The 13,967-nt window shown below is 38.9% G+C and overlaps 1 protein-coding gene across 2 annotated transcripts in view; it reads right to left on the bottom strand.

Annotated features, from left to right (window-relative positions):
- Nucleotides 1-13,745, bottom strand: part of enc (encore) — a 32,607-nt gene extending 18,862 nt beyond the window's left edge. The window contains exon 1 of one of the 2 annotated variants that reach the window (XM_066741403.1): nucleotides 13,654-13,745. The gene's annotated coding sequence lies outside the window, so the exon portion shown is untranslated. Of the gene's footprint in view, nucleotides 1-12,801; nucleotides 13,000-13,653 lie in introns of those variants that run through there. The other variant, XM_066741405.1, reaches the window with a different exon arrangement.
- Nucleotides 13,746-13,967: the final 222 nt, after the last annotated feature.

Here is a 13,967-nt window from a genome sequence, read left to right as displayed (position 1 = left end):
CCCCGTGAGTTAAACATTCGAATATAAAGCCATCTGCACCTTCGAAGCAACAAAAAAACCTTCGTCCTCATCGTTCATCGATTCAGTCTCTCGTTATCCCTCAAATCTCACCCCCCCCCCCCTACCCTTCCACCAATCCTTTAATCCCCACTCACTTTTATACCAATCACCCAAATTTATACAGCACCAGAAGACCTTTGTCAGGAAAATTCATCAAGTTTTTAATAATAACCTTTTTATATTTAAAATTACCAGCGAATTTCGTAATTAACCACGGATGATTGACTGGCAACATTTTTAATAATAGACTCATCGGCGATTGATTCAAAATAAAATAGTGCAGCAAAAGACCCTCGATAAGGGAATTGATTCAATTTTTAATGTAATAGTATATTTTTATTATTACTATCCCAGGAAATTCGTTATTACCACAAAGACGATTGGCAAGGGACATTTTTAATAATAAATGTGGCAATCGATTAGATAAAAATAAAGCAGAGTTTGTAAAATATGAACCGTGATAGGGAAAAACTCGCTTCCTGCTCTGTCGGGGGAAGTCCCTGTGAGGAGAGACGATAAGTCGATTTGCTAATTTCGATAGTGAGATTAATTGGCCAGTTACCGCACTGCAGTCGATCCCTCGAAGCTCATTGGACGATTGGCTAAAACGTTTTATCGACAAGCCCACCGACTACGATGAAATAACTACATAAATGGCTGAATCGAAACTGTAATAAATAGGATTATTACAAATTAAATGAAGCAAAATCAAGTAACGAATCAAACGATCCTTCTGAAGAATCTCTACTCGCTGGGAGTAATGAAAGAGAGTTAACTAAGACAAAAAGACGCGATTAATTCAAAGGGTAGATTATATTCAAAAAACAAAAAAATGTTGTAAAATGCTGGAAAATAATTGAGAGTAAAATATTCAACGTGTAACATGGAAAAACAGATGGGAAACATTGTAATATGTAACTGGGGTGGGTAAGAAAAATATGCAGGTTTACCATTTATTATTCTAGAAAAAAGGAGGGGCTAAAAAAGTTGGTTTCGAGTTAGCATGGAAATACTTGACTACTAATAGGAGGAGGAGGGGGGGGGGGTCTGGCCAGGGATAGGGAGATTCTACTGAGACTCTCTATTCGCCAAAGTATTTCCACTCGAATTTTCTCGATAAGATAGTCGAATAAAATTTTCGAATAAAGTTAAGATTGGTGGAAAAGGGCATAACGCGAAATATCGTGGAATCTTGTTGAATATCGAGGAATGGCAAATGTCACTCGGTTCTCCGTGTGTGCCACCCTCGTAAACCCTACGAGAGGCTCGAAAGGTGTTGGTGGAATAGGGAGAGGGGAGGGGGAGGGGCACACACTCCGGCTGGTCCTGATCCTGCCAGGACGAGCTCGATCTGTCTTCGTCCTTTACTCCCTGACCTATTTCCTCATAAATGGGTCACCGAGTTCACCAACCTGCACGTCCAGGTCATACTATACTCGGTGCTCCAATTGTTATCTTATCGCAGCTTCTTTTTAATCAACCAATATCACTTTTTCCCTCGTTCACTCGTCAACCCTTTAACTTCTCCTGCACCATCCACCCTCTATCGATTTATCTCGATCAACCCTCTTATTCCCACCCTTTCCAAATTCACTCCCACTGCTTCCCTAAATTCGATTATATATATATATATGTCTACTTGATAATTAAATCTGAGACAATTTTATTTTGAAAATATTTCATTTTGTCCATTGGTCTCCTGTTGAATAAATAAAAATTTATTGTATACAAAATATTTATTGTTATTCTAATTGGACGAATCTCATTATAGCAGAGGAAGAGGGCAGCTTTTGATAAAAAAAAAAAGGAAGCCAAGCTCGTAAAGCTTCCTCCTTCGAAAGGTCTCGTTTCATTTATATTTTATAGCGCAAAAACTTGAGGATAACCTTTTGACGAAATATGGGAACGATTCTCGAGGGCCTTGTCAAGGAGTTTCTTCTCGTGAGATATACTGCATAGGAGGATATCGACTTAAATTCCTCCTAGACTTGTGTTTATCAGTAAATCAACCTCGTGGAAAATATGGCGCGAGACCGAACGCGAAGGAAGTAAGAAAGAAAAAATTGGACGAGACGCGAAAAATAGAAAGAGTTTGAAGAGAAAATTTACGAAAATAAAGAAGGAGAAAGGGCCACAGGAAGTGAGAGAAATCATATTTTTCTCTATACAGAAATTTAACGATTTCCGATTGGGAGGCGATTTAAAAATTGCAGCAATAGTTTCTTATTGGTTAAAATCGATCATTTTTAATTCCTTCGTTACAAGGCCATACATTCTAGCAACAATAATCATATATAAATTAATATATCGAGTTATTAAAAATTAATTGTAAAATACAAAGAAATTAATTTGTTTCGTAGCTATAATAATTTTGCATTAATTAATTCAAAGATGTTATGATCGATTGGAAAAACTCGCATTGTTTTATTTTTAATTTTTCTTTTGTTTTAATAGACAGTATCTGGATGTTACCAGCATGTACACACGCCAGCTCGCCCACGTGCTTTTTCCCCCGTATGACGCACGATATTTCAGCTGTGTTGCCATCGATCGTTCATCCCACACGACACGCAACGTAGCATCATTATCGGTTAAACATCACTATTACCACTACCGACGTAATACTCTAACTGGCTCTTGCCACACGGTGGTCTTAATGAACATTGACAAATGATGCTTGGAAAAAATAAAAAAATAGATTTTTTGGTATTCTTGGTTCGACTCGTGTGTGCTCGGAGGAGGTTGAAAAAATATTATTGATTTCTTATCGTTCGAAGGTTGTACGGGTGAAGTTTAGAGAAAGGTTGAATCATGGAGAAGATACTGGCAGACCCAGACACTGACCAAACTGGTTCTTGCCACATGGTGGTCTTAACGAACATGGACAAATGATGCTTAAAAAAAAATAAAACAAAAAAATATATTTTTTGGTACTCTTGGTTCACCTCGTGTGTTCGGAGGAGATTTAAATTTGATTGTTCGAAGGTTGTACGGGTGAAGTTTGAAAAAAGGTTGGATGAAGGAGAAGATACTGGCAGACCCAGAGACGCTGACCGAATCTCTTTGAGGAGCTAAGGGGAAACGGAATGGGAGGGTGGTGGGGGAGCTTAAAAGGAGAGAATGGAAGCAGGGGGACGAGGGAGGGGTAAAAGTACGAGCCGGCCGGCGGCTATTTATAATGAAAATATTTTCGCCACGACACCGACACTGTCCACATACCCAACGACTGTTATAACCTTACGATTTGCTCGCATTTACCTCGAACATCCATCCCCTCCCAACAAGTCTACGTTTATTTTCTTTTTTTCATCATAGTCGGGCTATGAATGGACTTTTCTACTGCCCTCCATTCTTCCTACTTTTTATATCGTTATAGATATTTTTTTTTACATTTTCCAAGCCTCCTTTTGCATTTTTTATATAATACCACTCGTGGACATGTAAATCTGGCCTCGTATTTTGCTCCTGTATTATTTATTACTCGTCCGAATTTATTCTAGTGGAGATATTCCGTCGAGCTCTGTTGCTGATTTAACTTTGTCGATTGGGGAAATGCAATTTTCCAGGAGGAAATAAAGGATGTAAACCGTCGAGGCTCGGTCAAACTGAAAGTGGATCGATAAAAGGGGTGGATTATCCTTTCTCTTCGCGGAGACCAAAGCCAGCATCTTCGAAGCTTGTACGCTCCTCGTGCTCGACTATCAACCGGCACTCGCGACCAGCGATTCTGTCCCAGCAACGACACTTGCTCGACCATTAAAACCTGACGAGATCGCAAATCCCTCGAGAAATAACCTTGAGACGTCTCTCGAGCGAAGCATTTCCGGTTCTCCCAAGGACACACAGATGCAAAATATTCACTGGTATTTCGGATCTCGAGTGTGTAGAATCGACGGTTGTAAAATTGCTGAATTATATCGCTGGGATTTTTACATGTGTTTGTGTCTTCTTCATCGCTGTGCATTACCGAGTAATATTATCTATAGATTTCTTACGTTGCTGGGAAAAATATTGTTAAAATTGCTGAACGTTGCTGAATAATATTGCTGAATGGAGTAAGTGAAAATTTGGTTGAAGGAAAGTTGATTGGTCGGTGAATTGCAGGAAGGTCGATGAAGCATCGGCGTTTTTCCACTTGATTAAGCGAGGGTGACTGTAAATCCGGGCTCGGAGATAAAGTGCTTTGGCCGAGGTTGCAGCGATTGAAGCTATCGCGAGCGAGTTTCCGCGCGAGTCTTGGCGCTGCTCCAAAGCTACGTCAAGACATCGGGTCTGACGCTAACGTCGGTCATCAATGAAAGAACGCGCGGCCGGTAGGCTTCTGAGTCAAAAATAACGTGAGAATCGTCCGGCGTGAACGATCAACCCCGGCCGGGCACCTTGGCCCTGCGAGATGCTTCCTTCACGGGCACTTTCCTCTTTCTCTCCTATCCCATGCGTCCAAATTCATCATTTCTCAGCTTCCGTGTCTTATAGAACGGATAAGGAGCATTCGACCTCGTGGACCAAGTACCAACAAGTTCCTGCATAATAAAGAGGGTGAAAATCATGTCATCCTGGAGGCAGTACCAAAACCTAACTACAGCTATATTGTTCCAGTGATAAAAAATTATGGACCCTCCCTATAATTGGTACCAACAAGCTCCTGCACAAACAATTCCGTCCTTCTCAGTGTCTGTAGACCACAAAAAGGGTGATTTTCACCGGACGTCATGGTTGCAGTACCTGCAGGTATATCGATCCAGCGATGAAAAATTGTGGAAATCCCCCCTCTCCCATAACTCGTACCAACCAGTCCCTATGCTGACCAGTACACTCGATCCCAAAATTCCCAGGATCTTCCATCAATATTTTGATCCTACAAAATATATCTCCTTCTCACAAGCAACCCCTTCTCCAAATTCATTCTTCCTCAACTTCCACCAGAAGAATGAACATTTTCAGGCACTATCGCATATCTTGAAAATTCTTTCCAACTGACCTTTCGGAGGTTGATGATACAAACTAGACGTCTTCGCCTCGAGTTTTCAGTTAGGAATGAAAGGGCTACTGACTGGTCTCGCTCGATCGTCACTGATACTTATAGCGAGAATCCGAGCAGATGGTCATGTTTACATGCTAGCTAATGCTACATTATGCAACGTCTCTTTCTTCGATATTGGCCGGAAATCAACAATTACTGTCCGACAAAAAACCTATATCTCGCCTATTCATCCTACCCCACATTTACTTTCTCATGTACAATCACTAAAATCACTCACCGTTTTCCTCCTCCACACGACAGGAAAATTTCCCTATCGATTTTCAACTTTTCCTCCTTTCCTCTTCCCAGCCTGCACCACTCGCTTCGTTAAATTCACTCAATTTCGTTAAAAAATATTAGTTTTTTTTTCAACTACAAATTGTACTTTGCAAAATAAATCAAATTTAATGCAATAAAAAAAATAATTATTCCAGGTTGAAAAATCTTATCATTCAGAAAATTTCATTATAATTTCTTCAAAAATCATACAGTAGCTATATATACACAATTATATTTATAGTAATATAAAATTACTAATTGATATTACACAATTGTCTGGTTTTCACGTTTCGACAGATCAATCGAAATCTCTGATATTTTCTTGCATATTTCATACGTTTCATCCAGAGAGTATCGTCCTCGTAAATAATTCTCGCTATTAACTTGCGAAGACTGACAATTCGAGAGAATTTTTTTCTCCTCGTGAGAGAAGTCCAGTGTATATCTCCGGATAATGATAGGAAGAGATGCCCAGGTCGTTGCATTTATCGTTTAAAAAATTCATCGACCTCGCGTTGGTCGTTCCATCTCGAGATCGAAGTTGCCTATAGGGCTGCTTGATGAGAGAGAGAGAGAGAGAGAGAGAGAGAGAGAGAGAGAGAGAGAGAGAGAGAGAGAAAGGGAGAGAGGAGAAAAAAAAGAAAGATACTGAAAATCGAACTCACCGTCAGTCTGTAACTCGCTTAAGTCGTCACGTAGCAAATTAATATTGCATTTTTCGCAAGAGAAAATGTGCGATTCGTTGGAATATCGAAAAATATCAAAGGACTCGCGAAAGAATTCTATAAAATCGCATTGGAGGATTTTCAGTCGGAGGGTGCATGCGGAACTAGCCTGGAGAATGAATCATTTCTCTCGAGGTATGCAGGCCTGATTGATATTGCACTTGGAAGGAATGTATTAAATTCAGCTTTTCAACGGTTAAACGCAGCCGGCTTGAAAGCAGTGCCTTCTGAAAGCAGCACCAAGATTTTTCCTTATATATATATATATATATATGTAAGAAAAGAGAGAAAAAAACGTCCAACCGATATTGGATAGCTCGCTCCGCATAAATTTCTCCAGCTTCCCTCGATATTCCAGACGGATTTGCAAATTAGAATCGAATTTGTTCTCGAGTTAGAAATTCTTGGGATTTTTGCACTTTTGAAAGATCGGGGTTGCAAGAGTTTTGGAGGATCGAAATGATCGTTTTGAATCATCTCAAGGGTATTGTTATTATTATATAAGAGATTTGTAATGGTTTTGTTATATAATTGATCATTAAAGAGGAATAGAGGTTCCAAGTCGAGATGGCTTAAAAAATATTTGTTCTGCGAAACTGTGTGGAAAGGGCACGGAGCTGGCAAAAATGGCGTAAAAGGATAGTTAGGCGAATATAATCGCAGGCTCGTAAAAATCGAGTAATTCCACCAAACGGAGCCAAGCCATTAATAATCCTTCTTTTTTCCAGGTAATTTTTGCAACGATTGGATAATAACGCAAAGGTTCACCTGCACACGTGGCAAATCTGCACGCGATTTGCCAGACTTGACGTTCCTACAATTATATATATATATATATTACAATTAATCCAATCTCTTACAAACACTATCAAATCGAATCCAGCAAACGATTCAATTACTTTCAATTTCCAATTTTCAATTTTCAATTCTACGGTATAGAAATTTTGCCCTGTATTTCTTAGCGAATTTTCAGATTCTTCCAGATATGCAGCCGAGTGAAATATCGTGTCTGTGTTTGAATAAAAGGACAACGTGACGTCATTGCATCGTTGCTTCGAAGGTGACTCAGAATTTTCACCAGGGAAAAACCACCACGTGTATCGTACGTTGCTCAACGTTCGTTCGATCAAATAAATAGAATATTCATGGAAAATTGCTATATAGATCATTGATAAAAGGGCTTGAAAAAATTTACTATCGTATCGGTGATTTAATTACGAGTTCCCGGTAAGTTTTCCATTAATTTTCCCCATTTCTTCGAATTTTCATTTTCGATTCGGTAGAGCCTTCGACCGGATGAGTATCTTGTACTCGAGTGATTGAATTTACTCGACGTGACGGGATGGTGAAACTGGTTTGGTCCCGGGATGAAAATCGGTAAGGGAAGTCTTGGAAATGGAAGGGGGGAGGGGGGAGGATTATGGAAAAGCTGGCTGAATCTCGATGAGATATCATTCTGGCTGACAGTGGAGCGAACTTGACCTTCTCTTTAAATGCTTTCGATCGTGCCTGCCGGGGATTCCCCGAATAAAATTCAATACCCCCCTCCCTCCTCCCCTTCTTTCCACCATTCCGCCCTTACCCAACGCACCCAGTCTTTCGCAAAGCCTCTAAAACGACGACGCCTCGGCGAATGACGTCATCGCCTGATGGCACACAACGAAAATTCAAAGCTCCATTCACCATAGATCCTCGAAATTCACACTCTAGGCTCAAATCTACGCTCGATCGTGAAATTTTATTTGTATATATCGAGGAAAGATTGTAATTTAACGATAATTTTGCGCTAAGAATTTATTTACATTATAATTTGTGGACAAGCTACCAGTGTGAAGTTAGCACTCCAAATCATCTTTCTATAGTTTTTCGAGTTCAATCTACAGAACTTTTTTGCAAAATAGCAAGGAACTGTAGAACTTTTCCGGATGATATTAGAACTCTTTAGTTTTTTTCCATTTTTAAACTTTGGGCTGCTAACTTCACACTGGTGGAAAAGCCCCTGTTTCGTCCCACTCCAAATACGCAAAACCTCGACGAATGACGTCATCGTCTGATGGCACACAACGAAAATTCAAAGTCCCGTTCAGGGTAGATCCTCGAAGCTCGTTGTATAGAGATATAAACGAAAGCTCGATCGTAAAATTTTATTTTCACAAATCGAAGAAAGTTTGTAGTTTAATAATGACTTTGTGCCAATTATTTATTTACGTTATAATTATCAGAGGGGCTCTCGTTAATTTTAACTCGTTCTAATTGGTTAATAATAGACTGCTTCCTTTTGTCGTCTCTCGATGTACCGGTTGAACTTGACAATAATTGGAGCTTTCCTTATCGTGTTATCAGGTTGACTTGACTCCCCGAGTTTCTCGATAAGGAGGCCCTGCGCGCGTTCGCGGTGATAACAAAAATGGTGTACATCGAGGTCCACAAAGTGAAACGAATTGCCTGTCTGAAGGGTCTGCTAACGACCCCTCACCCCCCCCCCCCCTCCCTCCTTCTTTCTTCTTTCTCCCACTCGATACTCTTATCTTAGCACGCTCGGCTTGTCCAGCGAATAATCGTTGATTTCTCAAATTACCTGCTGTGATATATTGTACACTCGACAACACCTCGAGATACTCGTAAAAATCTCATTAGAAAAATCCATAATTATATTCAAATAATTAACTTTGTCCGTTTGATAAAACACGTCTATCATTTTTAATTTAATATTTTATACCCAAACTTTTCAATCGTAGAGTCAAAATTTTCACAGATACTTTTATCAAGTTCTAATAAAAATTACATTTCAGTTCCGAAAGCTTGTTTCTCTAACGTTTATTAAAAACCCTTTTGACAGTATTTAAATAGAATTTCTATTGAGATATTATTTTATTCGCGATTTGCAAAAATACTGTTATTAACGTGCGAGTGATTGGCAAAGTTTTGGCTATGTTTGAAAATGTGTAGAGAGCAGGAAATAGTTTGTAATAGCAATGAATCATAATATATACATCTATATTGGATAGTTCAGGGTGTGATCTGATACGATTTTCATTTCCTTCTTCGGCCTAATCGTTTTAATATCTTTGTTTCCACACAACTTTCCTCTCTTTCTCTCTTACCCCCCGTAGCTTCTTAGCGAGATGGCCTTGGGGATTAGGCGGGATCGCGTAGTATTATCAAAGCGATTCCAGCGATATTGTAGGCAGTCGCCTCGCGTGATTCTCGTGATTTTCCGATGACCTTCAACTTGCTGCACGATCGGAACTTCCGAGAATCACGAGATTTGTCAAAAGTGAAAGTACACTTTGTTTTACTTGGAAATTCTCCCTTCGGATCTCTCTCAAAATTAAACTGCTGTAGGAATTTAAATAGTTGGAAACAAATCTATTTTGTCTGACCAAATTCGTCCTTTATCACTTACATATAAAAACAAGAAAATTCTCTTGTTAATCAAATTTCTTTGCAAAATAATTCAATTCTTTTCATAAAAAAAGGATACTTAAACCAGGTTCGATTAGATAGAATTTTAGAAAGATTCTCGACGATAAATTGAATATTGGGAGAGCTCGAGAAGCAAATTATTGAAAAATATGATTTGTTTGGATTTTCTTGCTCGCTAGTGTTCTCAAGTGTCCGATCAGGCCCGACAGTCACTACTTAAGTGGGGTCAACGAGTGTCTGACTTTATCTTACTCGTATCACTCGAGAGAGCCCCACTAGGCCAACCAATGAGTTACTGACTCCACTTGCAATCTTCCCACCAATAAAAGAGTCGTAAGGAAGCACAAATGACTAGTCTAATAAATTCAATCTTTAATTAATAATTCCTTCTAAACTTTACTAGTAAACGAGTGAATATTTTTAGTGATAAAAGTTTGCCAGTTTTGTCACTGGCAAGAAATTACGAAGAAAGTAAATATTTATTTAATTAAAATAGCCCGTTCATCAGAGACAAGAAGTTTCGTGACATTTTTGGGCTTGTGGTTGGAATACCTAGGAAAATTATATAAGGATAGCTGCACTTTCTAAACAATTTCAGTTTGGTATAATAAAAGTTTGCAGGTTAGTGTAAAGAGGGTAAAAAGTTATTTAATAAAAATAGCTCGCTTAGGAGCATTGGCAAGGTATTTTCAAGCGTCTCGGGCAGGGTGGTTGAAAATTTTGGTAGTAGTTTAATTCGTAAATGGTCAGACGTAATGGTTTCAGTGGTAAAAGTCCGAACAATTCAGCCACGGTACGCTCCACATCGAATGGATTTTCTACTAGCAATGCGACGACGTCTTATGCAGCTGCCTGCGCCCGCAAAATCCACCCTTCCATCCACCCCACACACACACGAACACAAGTTTATTCGCGGTTTCGCGTGTGCGTGCTCCGCTTATGCACTATTGCGTGCCCAACGATCAAGGCTACACGTGTTACTTTATTTCTACAGATACCTTAGTACCTTTAAAAAAAGCCCAACTCCATTCCATTTCGCTATTACTTTTTTCTTCCTCTTATTCCAGTCGACCTTCTGGCCAAATTTCGCTAGAAATCTTACTTTCGTAAAATTTCATCGGAAATACTGCCCCTCCCCTCTCCCCCTACATTGTACATTCCTGGCAAAGCTAGCTTGAAAATGAATTAAAAATTATATAGATGTATATATGTAATTATAATATTGAGAAAAATTAAAAATAACGCTATAGAATTTTCTAAAAATTAATAACAAACTGAAAAAGGAGTTAATTATGGTTTGTTTTTAATGAATCGTTATTTATTAGTTCTGATTAATTCGAAAATAGAGTCTAAAGAGGCTTGTTTGTCTTATTACTTAATTGTTTCACAACCTATTGCGAAGAATCCCCTGTAAAATTTGGTAATGTCGATTTCCCGCGCGAAGGATCTAACCTTGCGCAACCTAACCTAACCTACTTTTTAGAAGCACCTTAGCGCGAAAAGACCGAGCGTTTCATACAAATTTTATGCCATCGTTCGCTGCCGCGTGCACTAAAATTATATCGCCACTTCCGTCTGCCCTCTGGTATTCCAGGATATGATAACGCTCATCATATTTCATCAACACACGCATACCTACTTACCAATGGTAACCTTATTATTGCACACCTATTTTGCGCAACACCCGATAAACCCGCACAATAATTAATCATTGCAAATAAAAATGTAACGAGTGCGAAGCTGCTTTCGACAAAGACCAATCGTGGCTGATTTTATTTCACAGAGCTGCAATTAAACACAAACAAATCCGATAATTGAAAATGGAATTTATTGTATAGGGTGTTTGGTGTAAAATTATTGTGTGTCGCTGGAGAATATAGCGGAGGAGTGGCGGGAGTTTTAAGTGAAATATATATATTCAAAGGATATTTTTTGAAAATAAAATTAAAGTGGGAAAAACGTACGATACGATCGATGTATATTTTAAATAAAGAAGTAACAATAAAGAGCGAATTGAAGTTCCGAATAAAAGAAAAATTTAAGATTGAAAGTTGAAAGCGCGCTAAAAACGGTGTAAATCGAATGGAGAAAAGCTAAAAAAAATAGGCGGGGTTTACGGGAGACGCAGCCTGCTGTATAGGTTAGATCATAGTTAGGTGGAAGCTGGGAGCAATAATTAATCGATAATTGAGGGGGATGTAGTGGGATAGTAGTATTGAGTGAAAGACAAGGAGCGCGCCGAGGAAGAGAAAAATATAATTCATAACAGGTATAAATAAGCGCTGCGTGGCGGTGGGAATAAAATATGGCGAGGTTATATGTCAAGTAGTTCCGGGGCATTTGTATTCAGACGGTTTTATCCAGTAGTAAAGCGAATTTATTCTGGGAGGGTTAGCGACGACGGTGAGAAGGAGGCATTTGCAGCAGAAGCCAGTAGCAATCTCGAAACGGAGAATACCCTCTACACCTCCTGCGTCTATGGTCATGATGCTCTTGCCGAAGGGTGGGGGTGAGCGGGGGTGGGGAAAGCCATAAAAGTAGGGCAGTAGTGCGGTAGAGCAATCAATAGAGGCTGAATCATGGTGGGGCGAGGGGGGGGTGCAAAGCCACCGAGGAAATTTGGATACGCCACCTAAGAGCTCTTTCACTTAAACCGAAAAATCACCTTCGAATCTCTCCTCATCTCCCCACCACGCTCACTTTTGTTTATATACCTTAACTACTTCAGCCCCCTCCCCTCCCTCTACTAATATTAAAGCATTCTACTGAATTTTTACCAAAGATAATCATCAGACCTAGCATCACACACATACACAAACCTAAACTTGGTGTCGAGTATTGTAAGGTAATTGAATAATATTCATGGAATAATAGATTGATTGAATAATTTTGAAACTTTAGAATTTTGTATCTCCTATCTGATCCAAAACAATATTTGTAAACAGTTATACTATAGTACGTGACATTCACGTGCTGTAAACGAATTACATGATTTGGATCTATTTAAAATAAATACAGTAAAATTCTTTTGGTGTATCATTGTGTATACCCTTATATTCATATATAATATTTTGTACTCGTGGTCCAATTAATCATCCACGGTGATAATTTTCTAGTGTTATTTGTAGTTAGGACACCAAAAAATTTCTACGAAATATGTTTTTAAATATTTGCGTATTTTTTATGTACTTTTTTTTGCTGGTCTCGTATTGTTTATAGTAAATCAACCGCAGTTGCGTTGATAATTCTTGTCAAAAAGTTACGTAGCCGGACTTTAAAATTAGTTACCTGCAAAGACTATTTGCGGAACGCTGAAAAACTTTAGGTTAAGGTTAGAAGAATTCGTGCACGTGTTTCTGTAGCATTCCGTGTACGATGCGAAACGCAAAGAAACAATTAGTACTGATTGCACGCCATGAAAATGGATTTATGTCAGATTTTATCTCCAATAAATTGATCTCCCGATAAAAGTTCTTTACGTATAATGGGACAACTGAATCAAATGTCAAAATTCGGCTTATTTCACGCGATTGGTTAACAATTAACGCACTTCTGTTATAATGGAAACAAGTAAAAGTTACAATCACTAAACTCTTCCATCGAATACGTTGATTATTATCATTTTTATAATCACAAAACCAACCTTTTGTTTTCAAAACACAATAATTCAGTTTCCACGCTGAAATACCTTATACTACTGAACTTAAAATAGATTCGTCTTTTGCAGTCGATTAAACACGAAAGATGGAAAATTGTTGTTTACTATCGATGGGAGTATAAATATTTTTCAGAGAACTCTGGGAATCGGTCAGCAAACGTGATGCAAAATCGACGTATGGACGGTGTAGAAAATATTTATTTCTAAAAACGCAAGAAGGTTATCCAGGCTCCGATTTATGCGTTGAAATGTGTATTGCGCTGGTGTTCGTGTGTGCGTGTATTTGGTTTTGAATGCTCGGGAATTCGAGACGATTGAAAAATAGGCGAGAGAGCCACCTATCGGGCATTGCAAAACATTTCTGGTCGTGTTATGGAGCTCGAGACGAGGAATGACGGTGTGAAACTCGTATTTGCGCCAAAGGATTCCAATATGCCATGCTGTAATTCGAGCAAATAGCTGACAATGCTAATCTTACTCACCAGACTCTAATTGCACCCACACCGAAACTCCGGCATTTCACTGATTTTTCAAGCCCGCTCGCTCTCTGCCAATTGTTGTCCTTTACTTATTTTAAACACACTCACGGATCACGAGTGGCGCGATCTCGCGGTGATTTTCATCAATTGACAGCACACTAGAAGATTACCACTAAATAATCACAAAAATCCCCAGTTTTTGCCTCCTTAATTTCAAATTAGTCGTAAGACTCGAATATTTATTAAATTGTTTATTTATTAGTAAATTCAAAGCGCAGTCAAGTCCGTAAATAAGCGTCGTTGATATGTCACTCATT

Source organism: Prorops nasuta, unplaced genomic scaffold (genome assembly GCF_024137725.1).
Source record: "Prorops nasuta isolate Cenicafe-Biocafe unplaced genomic scaffold, Cenicafe_Pnas_1.2 PNAS00025, whole genome shotgun sequence".
Classification (NCBI taxonomy): domain Eukaryota; kingdom Metazoa; phylum Arthropoda; class Insecta; order Hymenoptera; family Bethylidae; genus Prorops; species Prorops nasuta.
The sequence above is the reverse complement of the archived record's forward strand: the minus strand, read 5'-3'. Positions and strand labels throughout refer to the sequence as shown.